The following is a 12,252-nucleotide window of genomic DNA, read 5'->3' as shown; positions in this document are numbered from 1 at the left end:
ACCTCGAGTAAAGTTTTTTAATCCCCTTTTGCGTCTAAAATTGCTGCGCAAAATTTTGATCCGACTGATATCTCCTCGCGCTCTGGTTCTAATGGTTCTAATGGTTCTAATTTGAATTGGATTTAGTACGAAAAATTTCACTTGCTTCCATTTTTTGGTCATTTTTTTTGAATCTAGTAACAAATGATAATAAAATATTGCCTGAAGTGTGCAGGAATAGTAGTTTACGCAACAAGTTGCAGAATGAAGCTGTAAAAATCGAGTTCTGCACCGAGATGCGTACAACGTTTTTTGCAATTTCATAAATTACCACTTGAGGATAGTTTTTAACAAAACTTTTACATCAAACTGCACACTGATGTTCATAACCATGTTTAATAAAGTCTGATCATAGCAGGTTATACTGTGCAGTTGTCACAATTTTTCAAACCTGCGTCCAAAAAGCATCAAAAAGTTGATCAATACTGAAACAGTGCTGTAATGGTTCATTACATTGTGAAATAAATTATATTTAGGCTTGTTATTATCGTCTTGGTATTGATGGTATTCCAGTAAAATAGTAAAGGTGGTCACGCAGTCAACTAAGAGATCTGACATTTTTCGGCTCTGCCTATACATTGAACATAACACCGGAAATATGTAACAGCATGTAATGTAACTCGATGATGGCTTGGATTCTTGCTTTTATAAATAAATTATTCACAGGATTCAGGATGCTTACGTCGACGGAAAGATCATGAGTACATATTCGACGAGAAAAACACTATCACCACTGAGTGGATTAATCCGGGTTTTTTATTATGCAACCCATTTTAGTTGCATAATGAACCGGCACGGAAATGTAGGGCTTTATGATACTGAAATGAGTAGTATAAAATAGAAATAATGATACTGAATTGCATAAATTGTTTTTTGCAATTTCTCATCGTAATAGGCTGTTTTACCTCACCCAAATCTGACAGGAAAAGGCCTGCTTTCCCACATCAAATTAACAGTGCGGTAATGGTTCATTACAGCACTGATTTGCGTTGCGTAATGAACCATTACAGCACTGGTTTCAGTTTTGGTCAACTTATTGATACTTTCTGGTCGCAGTTTTGAAAAATTGTGACAACTGCACAGTATAACCTGCTATGATAAGGTTTTCTTGAACATAGCTATGAACGTCAGTGTGCAGTTTGATGGAAAAGTTTTGTTTAAAATTATCCTCAAGGGTAATTTATGAAATTGCAAAAAACGTTGTACGTAGAGGTTCCAACCCGGGATATCCCGGGACGAAAAATCCCGGGATCTTGAAAAATTCGGGATTTCCCGAATCCCGGGATAAAATTTTTCACCGTCCCGAAAATCCCGGGATTCCCGGGACACACATTTCCTACATATTTTTTTCGCTTTGATTTGGATTTGAAGAGTTTTTGAAACGTATTCGATATCGTGGATTATTTTTTTCGAAAATTGCCTTCAACAAGAAATTACGAAAAAGTTACATAAACTTTTTGCCTGACGCAAAATATACCAGTTCAATGTGATCATTCGCAGGGGAAGCTTTCACTTGAAAACTGCACAACAGCTCATAAGAGGCAGGCTTTGTCCTAGTTGGGACGCTACGTCAGGAAGAAGAAGAAGCAGATGTTATGGTGTCAAAGTGTGATGACAAAGGCGACAGATTCGCTCCATGAGAGAGATCATAAGCGTCTCACTTTTATAGCTTCTTTATTTGTTCGTTAAATCAGGGGCAGGTATCAATCGCTTCACTTCACGGATTCACGAATCAAAACAAAACTGAACGGTTGAAAGAAAAAAAAAACAACTGCTTCTAAGTAGCAGCATCACGCAGATTTGTGTAACTTTTTCGTATTTCTCGAAGTTAGTTCAAACTACTTTGAATAACAACGTCATTGCCTACTTTGGGGCGTTTCTCGGTGGGCAGTGAGTACAGTCTAAATTTACTAAACCGACTCAAATTTGTGGAAATATGCTTTGTTAATGGAATCAAGGCCAGCTTTAGAATCAACTATGATGGATGAACCAATAATGTGCTTCATAAAAATATGACTACTCCTACAAAAAAGGGGTTATCACAAAATAAGTCAGGAAGAAAGTATTGGAAAAAATCCAAATTGAATGCTACACTGAAAAAAATAATTTTTAAAAACTCTAAATTGAAAAACACCATTTTTGATTTCGATGAAATTTTTTCGCATAGGTAGCATAGCATTTAAGAATCAAAATATATTAGGCGATTTTGTCTTATTTATGAAGTTATTTGGAAGGGTTTTCTTTATATTGAAATAAATACTTCATTACAAATGTATTTTCTTAGAAAATGACGAATTTCGCCCCAAATAGTATTCGGAGTTTTCAGCACTCTCTCAGATTACAATGAAACTTCTTCTTTTTCTTCTTCTTTATGGCTCGACGGTCGCATTGGAACTTGGCCTGCCTTTCTTCAACTTAGTGTTCTTAGTGCAGTTCTACAGTTATTAATTGAAGGGCTGTCTTTGCCAGCCATCCCCCGGAACGGGAATTTAACTCTCCGCCTCCAGATTGGCGATCCCTAGCCTTAACCACTAGGCTAACTGGAGACCCTACCAAAGAAAATTATTTTCTCTAAATTTATAATCGATTTGAAAAAAAAAACACCATTTTTGATTTCGATGTCTCAAAATAGGTAACTGTGTTCATGTATCACAAGACGCGGAAAAAGTTTATCTAACAAAAATAGGTTTTTATAAACCGACTTTGATTTTTTTTAAATGCTTTTTTTTAGTGTAGAGCTCAATTATATTTTTTTTGAATTTTGACTTATTTTGTGATAAGGTACAACGGTGCAAGTTAAAACGAGTGGTGTAAGATGAAACTGCGAGTTAACATGATGTTTTTTTAATGATGATAAACAATTTGATAGCCTTAATAAGCCTAATATTTAGTTTTTGTTTCAAAAAATCTCTTAGCGAGGGATAAATTTCCATTTTTTTTTTTTTAATATTTTTCAAAACTTGCCCCGGTGAACCTTAATCACCCAACACCCATATAACACTTTTAGTATTTTTTTTTATCAAACACATTTCAAAAAATCGGTGAAAAAATGTTGAGTCCATTTCAAAAGACAGTCTTGATAAAAAAAAAACTGGGGCCATGCACAAATTATGTCACGCTTTAAGGGGGAAGGGGGGTTTTGCATAACGTGACGACCCACAAAAAGTGAGCCGTATATGTATTCTCAACCATTGCAATAAAAACGTCAAAAAATGAGCAATAGTCTATATTTTGTGGTTTGAACCAAGAATCTAGATAGAGATTCATGAGCGTATTATTATGTTTGCAGTTCTTTCTTCCAACATTTGCACTACGTGTCCAGCCTAGCCCACAGAAGTCTGCCGTATTTTTCTTCATTTCACATTATTTGCTTCTTTCTGCACTTTGCCTGAAAAGATCCAATACCAGACACAAATGAAAACTGACGGGCTGTTGTATAGTTTCATGATTTAATGACTCGGAGTCAGGACATGACTGATTAAATCAATGAACATGAATATGCATGTGTCACTCCCCAAAACGTTCATGATCATTTTACGGCACTCCGTGAATATTAATTGCTCACTAACAGCAGCGATTAACCCAAACGAAGAACGAAAGATATCACACAAAGAAGCTGAAGATTGCTTGTCCCATGTTACAATGTTGCTGAGCAGCGTTCTTTCACAGGAAACGGCGACGTCGAATATTTTGTTGAGGGTTTGTTTATTACGTTCTTCCATGCGCTATTTACATGCGTTCTCGCTCTTGCGTCAGGTTTGCACAGTGAAAAATCTGATCAAAAAGGCGTCAAACGTTTTAATGTCAAGGTAGAATCACAGAGAACAGACGTCCAAGCTCATGCAGTGCGGTTGTGTAAAGCATTGCAACGGTTGTTTTGAAATAACTGGGAATGTGGCCATTACGTGGCGCTGTCAAATTTCGAATCGGGGTACAAATTTGCCGTTGTTTTACCTTTTGGCCCTAGTGTCACCAAGTGTGCACCCTAGTATAGTTCCACCCAGAGAATGTGTTGGTTTTACTTGGAAAACAATAATTGTATTGTTGTTCAACTCACTTCTAATTTAAAGAGATGAAACAAATTATCAATGGGTTGCCCAAATTTTGTTGTTGAATTAGTGAAATTATCATAAACATCTTCTTATTGTGGGCTTCGTGGCCGTGCGGTTAGCGGCGTCAGCCGTCTAGGCGTTTCGTATGCCTCGGAGTGCGGGTTCGATTCCCGCTCCAGTCGGGGAAAACTTTTCGTCAAACGGAAAATTCTCCATTGGGCCACTGGGTGTTATGAGTGTTGTCCGTTGTCTCGTGTTGGTAATGTTCAGTCTGTGCAGCCTCTGGCTGAAGACGGTGTAGTGTCTTTTTTTTTTTTTTTTGACCAAATACAGCACCGTCTCTGAGTAGGAAAATATAAAGGTGCGCTAGTGAAATATTTCTTTAGTTAGCGCCATCATGGCGTCGAAACAGGTTTTTAGGTGGGAAAGTCACCGTCGATGCCGCTACTGAGCTTGTTTTTTTCTTTACACAAGATTTTCAAGCAACTTTGTTCGAGCATGTTCGTCTGTTCTCTGTGGTAGAATGTGTCATATTTTTCTTTTTTTTTTTGTTTAGAGAGACTTTACCTCTGGGGCATTCGTCTCTGTGTGTCATATTTAAACACAAAACTTCAAAAGAAAACATACAACAACAGTAAGTTGCAACTCGCCATAGTATCTCTTGCATTTTATCAATCATATATTTTCTTTTGCCATCCTATTAGTAATATAAAGTAATGGAGGATGCACGTCATCGAGCCGATGTGAAGGTTGAAATCAGCACATATTGGCCTTTGAACAACATACTATAGGTAGGTGAGTAAAGTGGATATCATTATGCTGTCGTAGAAATATGCCATCTGATATTATTTTAGGAACCCGTATAGATCCGTAACAACCCCGAGAACATCCACCGTCTGTGAGACAGAATGCTACCTAGGAGGAACTTAAGGTGAGTTGATAATCACTAAGCCACATAACAAACAAACGTTGTTTGGGGGTTCGCCTAACGAACTTTATAACTTCTTATATCTTGCTTTCTATTCTATACATTGATGTTTATATTAATTTGTATTACTATGTTGCCCGCAGGAAAATTATATTCTCCAAAAACCAACCTATTTGTGTTTTCAATTCAGTGTTAACAGTCAACTTTTTTTTTCTCTGTTCGGGTGAGCCACTGCGACCAGTATTTAGATCTTTTGTGGCATTACCCGTATCCTTAGTATTTAGTGCATGTCGTACTACTCCATTGTCATTGAGAGGCAATGAAGCATTGATTTCTGTACAGTTCCTGTTTTGTTATCCCAGAGGTGCAAGAAATAGATTGCGATAAAAAGGTCCCGTTATCATAGAGATTTAAATCCCAGTGAAAGAGCGCCCCTAGTCAAACACAATCTATTTGAATTCTGAGAAAAACAAAACGGTAGTACTGGTATTTATCCATGCATCGGAACTCTAGCCCCATCCATGTCTTGCTTCTAGTTTAGTCCCAGGACAACAAAGACAAACCCGGGATTTTAGGCTAGTTGCAAAACTCTGTCAAATTAGAGAATGTGTTCTGCAATAAGAATGCACGTGAGTCCTTGAATTACCAGAACTTAACAGTCCTTGATAGGTTAGTACGCAATTAGATACGTAAAGCATGTTTGTTTTCCTAACAACAAGTGTAGACTCGGGTGGGCAAAGTCCGATTCTTTAACTATCAGCAAGGCAGAATAAATGCAATTTTAGAAACTGTCACCAGTAACAAGGACTTTGTACCAGTGAATCAAAATTCAACCATCGCGCAACAATAATGACAATGTCGCAATCTGTATTTGTTGCGACAATCCACCCAATGCAACATAAGATTGTCCCAACTTGAAAATAATAGGATAAACATCACGAGTTTAGAGATTTTCAGCATAGCATTGCGATTTTCGAACGGTAACTTCAAGTTGGTAAACACTGCAACTCTGCTGAAGATCTATCATCAAACAGTTTCGACTTTTGGTTTGAAATAATTGATTATTCACAAGTTGAAATGTACGCAACAAATTCAGCTTCCGTTTTGTCTGCAACAAAAAATTTCGAGATCATGTCATTATCTGTTACCAGTAGGGATAAAGAGTAATCGCTGTGCCTTCTTTGTTGCTTGTTTTGTGCTTCTTTTGTCTGACAATTCTCTTCACTGCTTTGTACCATGAATCTTTATTACCAAAACACATTACCCCAACTTGACAAACCGGATGTCACTAGGGTTCGGTTTGGTAGATCTTGAACCGTAACGCAACACATAAAGGCGATCTACCTACGTTACGGGCTCCGTTAAAGATCGAGCATATTTTAAACCCCTTCAACCATTCATCCATCAGCACGGGTTGCCTGACACCTTGGATTGGGGTTTCCTGTTTAGTGGACTTTTACCCCCGGAACAGGTGGTCCGTAGTGTTATTCTTAGCCAATTAAGACAACCGCTACCGGCACTACACAGCTATCTAGGCTGATCGGGAAAAGAAGTTAATATTGATGATCAACTTCATACGGACCCGAACAGCCAAAAACAGCCAACTTAAATAACTTTTCGGAAATTGATTCCCGGTGAAACGACTTTCAACACCCCCGTTGGTTTGACGGCATTTAATCTGATCACTTTTCAGTTTGACCCTCCTCTAATCTGCACATCGTTCAAACTAAAAAACGACATTCTGCTAATGGAACGATGTGAAACGGAACCCAAAATCAAAACACCAAATCAGGTTTCTATTAGTTTGTTTTTCGATGCCAACAGGGTTGCTAGAAGTTCAAATTAAAAAAAAACAGCCCCGTTGCTTTGCATGAGGTGTCGTTCAAACCAACGGTGGTAGACGGTAGTGTGTGCATTTTATTCGTTCAAGCGATCAAGCGAAATAGAGACGAACTGGTATACTGGAAAAACTTGTTATTAGAAGGAACGAAATGTTGCTAATTGACTAGTTGAGAGATGAAATTTGTGAAAAAAAAAAATCGCGTTCTGGTGGGATTCGAACCCACGACGCCGTATTCGCTAGACCGGTCCAGCGAATACGGAGTCGTGGGTTCGAATCCCACCAGAACGCGATTTGTTTTCACAAATTTCATCTCTCAACTAGTCAATTAGCAACATTTCGTGCCTTCTAGTTTTTCCAGTATGTTTCAGACATACCAGCAAATCTGGTAGAGTGTCAGTAAAATGGGCAATATGTGTCATTGTACGAACTGGTATCATTCGCTTTAGCTGGTCCCTACGAGTGATGAATATTACAATCATGACTTGGTCATGAAAAACGTCATGATTATTCATGATAACCATCGTTGAGGTTATGATAGCATGACTGTGGTAATGATATCCATGGACGTAGCCAGCTTTTTATTTGTCCTTGCTCACACTCCTAAACAAATACGAGAAAGTGCAGATAGTGTCCGTATATGTTGTGCCTTTTTCTCCGTCAATAATTTGTCAGACAAGAGTAGGATAGTCTACCATACTGCGCCAGCCACCATACATTAAGTTCTACAGCCCACCACCAGTAGGAAAGAGGTGAGAGGTGTGGCAATACGGTAGATCCAGCAAGATAGAAGGATGACAAATTGATTACTGTAAGGCAAGTGGTTTGCACACCATGATGCTTCAGACTCGTATTGAAACCACCAACTGAAAAGGTTGAGTAAACAGTATTGTCTGGAACATAGTAGGGAAGACTGAGGTGACTTGATCCCTGGGGAGACTTGTTCCCCCCCATATTTTCTCGGAATCAAAAACAGTTTTCTTTTAGCATATTTTTTCCTAAACTACATTTGGACAGACGCCAATGTTTTGGATACAAGCGATTTTGATTGTGTGTTGTATCATTTTTCAATGGCTTTTCAGTCCTTCAGAAATCTTTTGGACGATTCCGAAAAATCTCAATAACTTTGTGAAAATTTAACCAAACCGTGTCAAAATTTCACTGCATATGGTATAAATAATATACTATCAAACGTATTTATCCAAATGGCTGCAAAACGGTGAGTCGAGAAGGAGAGCGTTCAACATAGCTCTGGTCCTCACAAGTTCCTACCTCATGCTTCCACGGGTCAAGCGATGACAAAGACTGCCAGCTAAGAGTTGGGTGCTTAGCTGGTAGTGCAGCCTGGGCACTGTTGTCCTTCTGACTTCAGCTAGAATGAGGAGGTACGTCTCGAGCGTCTATTCTGGTATCCAGCAGCTATGAAATGCTCCTCCACCGGAAGCTATACCTAAGGTGGCAGCCCTACCACGGTGGATAGGAGACCTTAGGTCAACAACCTACTGTTTCCGAAACCAAAAAACCGTTACAGAAACCGAAAATGAAAGATTACGAACTGATTCAACGGCAACGACTTTTAGCGCGAAACAACGGACAAGAATTGGAACTTTGAATGTATTAACCCTAGCCCAGCAGGGTACACTGGCAAAACTAGCCAATGGGGCATGCCGTATGAAGCTTGAGATCCTAGGACTGAGCGAAGTCCGTTGGCCGAACTTTGGAGAACACAGATTGGCGTCGGGTCAAATTCTGCTATACTCTGGCCTACGAGATGAACACGCTCCTCGCCACCGTGGAGTTGGTTTCCTGCTCAGCGCTCACGCCCACGCAGCGCTCATGAAGTGGGAACCTATTAATAAGAGGATAATTGTAGCCAGACTCAGATCACGGGTTCGAAACCTTACCATGATCCAATGTTACGCGCCAACCGATGCTGCCGAATTACAAGACAAAGATAACTTTTACAGTCAACTGAATGCTGTCGTGGACAAGATTCCGAAAGGTGATATCAAGATCCTCATGGGCTCAACGCGAAGATTGGTTCAGACAACTCGGACTATGAGTACGTTATGGGACGCCATGGTCTCGGAGAAATGAGCTAAAACGGAGTTTTGTGGCAACAATGACATGATGATTGGGGAATCGTTCTTTCCTCATCGACCAGTGCACAAAGTGATACCGTAGCGCCGATATTGCGTCCAACCATCATCTCCTAATCGGCGAGATCTGACTGCGCCAGGATCCAGCAACAGGAGGAGAAAATCGGACGCCGGTTCAACACACGCCGACTAGAAGACGCTGCGGTGTAAAGGTCCTTAGTCGAGGAGCTAGAAAACCGTGCTGCGGATATTCCAGCAGGTGGAACCGTAGAAGATCAATGGAGTGCCATCAAGAACGCCTTCATCGCCACCGGCGAGAATAATTTAGATGAGCTACGCACCCAGAGAAAGCAGTGGATCACAGATGAGGAAGATCGAGGAGCGAAGGAACGCCAAAGCCGCGATAGAGCGAGCGAAAATACGAGTAGCCAAAGCCGTAGCCCATCAGCGCTATTCGGCTTTCGAGAAGGAAGTAAAACGCTCATGTAGACGGGACAAAAGAGCGTGGGCGGATTCCCTAGCTGCCGAAGGCAAGAAAGCCGCAAATCCGGTGTCATCCGTCTCCTCTACGATGTTTCACGTCGCCTTAGTGGGACTAAGATGAATGCTACGATACCCGTGAAAGACACATCTGGACAGTTACTGACCGACCCGGCTGACCAGTTGAAACGCTGGTTCGAGCACGTTGAAAACCTTTTTCAAGTGTCGGCCAAGCCATAAACACCTCAGCATGATCCGCCGAGGGTTCGACGCATTACCCGTGTCAACAGGCCCCCAGGTGACGATCGCATATCAGCTGAGATGCTCAAAGCTGACCCCGTAGTATCCGCACAACTACTGCATCAATTATTCTGCAACATATGGGAAACCGCGATATTTCCGGCCGACTGGATGCAAGGCGTCTTAGTAAAGGTATCCAAAAAGGGTGACCTGACTGTATGCGATAATTAGCGGGGCATCGTGTTACTGTGTATCGTTCTCATAGTCCTCTGCAAAGTGATCCTTAACCAGATACAGAAAAAGATTGACGCAACTCTCCGACGACAGCAAGCAGGATTCCGTTCCGGACGATCCTGTGTGGACCATATAGTCACGCTCAGTATCATCCTGGAGCAAATCAATAAATTTCAAGAGTCTCTCTACCTGGTGTTCATTGATTACGAAAAAGCTTTCGACCGTCTCAATCACGGGAACATGTGGGAAGCCCTCAGGCGCAAGAGAAAATGAGAAAATCATCAGCCTCATTGAAGCAAGTACAGGGCATTTTCGTGCAGAGTGCTGCACAACGGTGTTTTGTCCGATCCCATCCGGGTCGTTGCTGAAGTGAGGCAAGGATGTATACTATCACCGCTACTGTTCCTCATCGTAATCGACGAGATCCTGGTTGGTGCGATTGACCGTGAACCAAATCGTGGATTGCTTTGGCAGCCCATTACCATGGAGCACCTTAATGACTTCGAACTGGCTGATAACGTTGCTCTCCTAGCTCAACGACGCTCTGATATGCAGAGCAAGCCCGATGATGCCGATGATCTTGCCAATCGCTACTCAGTGGCAGGTCTTACCATCAACGTCAACACGAAGAAATCGTTTTGTGTAAACACGGTCAACCCTTCCAGCTTTACGGTAGCTGGGCAATCAGCGGAGAATGTTGAAAGCTTCCAATATCTTGGTAGACAAAAGGCGGCCGATGGCGGCACCAAGATCGAAATAGGTGCACGGATCAAGAAGGCGAGGGCTGCTTTCGCGAGTTTAAGAAATGCATGGAAAAACAACCAGATCAGTCGACGCACCAAATTCCGAATTTTCAACTCGAAGTGAAATCTGTGCTGCTATACGCCAGTGAAACCTGGTGTGTATCAGCGGAGAACACGCAACGTCTGTAGGTCTTCATCAATAGATGCCTGCGGTATATAATTCGTGCATGGTGGCCTCACAATTGGGTTTTTAAATTTTGGAAAAAAATATTGTTTTTTTTTTGTTTTTATACAAAAGAGCACCTTTTTCAGAGCCGCTATGATTTTTTTCAGATTTTTGGAACTTTATTTTGGTACCTAAAATCAATTTCCAAGAGATTTTTTGAAATTACCTTTTGACAGCTGGGCAAGCCGATAGCGACAGAAATTCGGGAGCGATAGTGGAGGTGGGTCGGCCACACTCTACGCAGGGATGGAAACGAAATCTGCAAACAAGCGTATGATTGGAACCCAGCAGGACATCGCAGTTTAGGCAGAATCTTTCAATTCGGCCCTCTGCACCACCGTGGGTGCCCAAAACTAAGTATGTAGTAAGTAATGTTTATCCAAACAAGGCTGTTATATAAATATTTTATTTAATGCAGCTTAGTATATGTACCAATGACATGGAGAAACTTGATCCCTCGAGGATTACACATACACACATTATGCATGCGAAAAATAAAATTCTTTTTGGAAGCCTCCATTTACTCGGATTTCCCTTTAAATTAACCATGGGGGGGGGTCGATTGAGACCTATTTTCAAAAAATACATCATAAGACATGCCTCCATAAAAACACGGTTTTTAAAACTTTAACAATAATTTATAATCCGTCTGTCATGTAAAAACTTTCAATAGATGTTTACCTGCCTTTCTGTATGAAAAACGGATCTAGTTCTGTGTTTTTTTTAAGTTACTGGCAAATTAAGAAAAAGGGATCAAATCTACCCAGTCTCCCCTATGTTTTTACTACTATCGCATCCTTTAAATACCGGATGAATTGCGGAGAAAGACAGCAGAACTATTTTGGGCAGAACTTCGGTTCCGAATGATGATACGTACGGATTGAACAGTTTACCTCACGAAAGGCATATCCAACATTTGTAGAGAGAAAAAATGATTTGCGAGTGAAAAGTGGTACAGTAACTAAGGGAAACCGATCAATGTAGGTAATAAATTTTATTTGCGAGACTCATTCTTTGCAGGATTGAATCAGTCAACTGTTGCCGGCACCAACAGATTGATGGGGGTTCTTATTGCTGGTTTTATGTTTGGGGCCGTTCATAACCCAAGTAACATTTTGATGGCCAATTAGTCTTGTAGAGGTTCTTAGAACCGTTATGAAACCTAATACCTTTTATTTTGGTTTTATGATGGTTTTAAGAACCTCTTCTAGTATATTTGACTAAAAAATGTTACTTGGGAAACCACGTACACTTTTTGGGGGGAGGGGGGAGGGTCTGACCAAAGTCTACGCTCCATACAAATTTTCAAATTTTTGTATGTACAAAAGTCTACGAGGGGGTGGGTTTGAGATGGCCAAATTTTGGTCTACG

The 12,252-nt window shown here is 40.7% G+C and overlaps 1 protein-coding gene across 2 annotated transcripts in view; it reads right to left on the bottom strand.

Moving 5' to 3' along the window:
* LOC109622760 (tachykinin-like peptides receptor 86C) overlaps nt 1-12,252 on the bottom strand; it is a 436,364-nt gene that overhangs the window by 142,685 nt on the left and 281,427 nt on the right. The window lies entirely within an intron of this gene.

Source organism: Aedes albopictus, chromosome 1 (genome assembly GCF_035046485.1).
Source record: "Aedes albopictus strain Foshan chromosome 1, AalbF5, whole genome shotgun sequence".
NCBI lineage: Eukaryota > Metazoa > Arthropoda > Insecta > Diptera > Culicidae > Aedes > Aedes albopictus.
The sequence above is the reverse complement of the archived record's forward strand: the minus strand, read 5'-3'. Positions and strand labels throughout refer to the sequence as shown.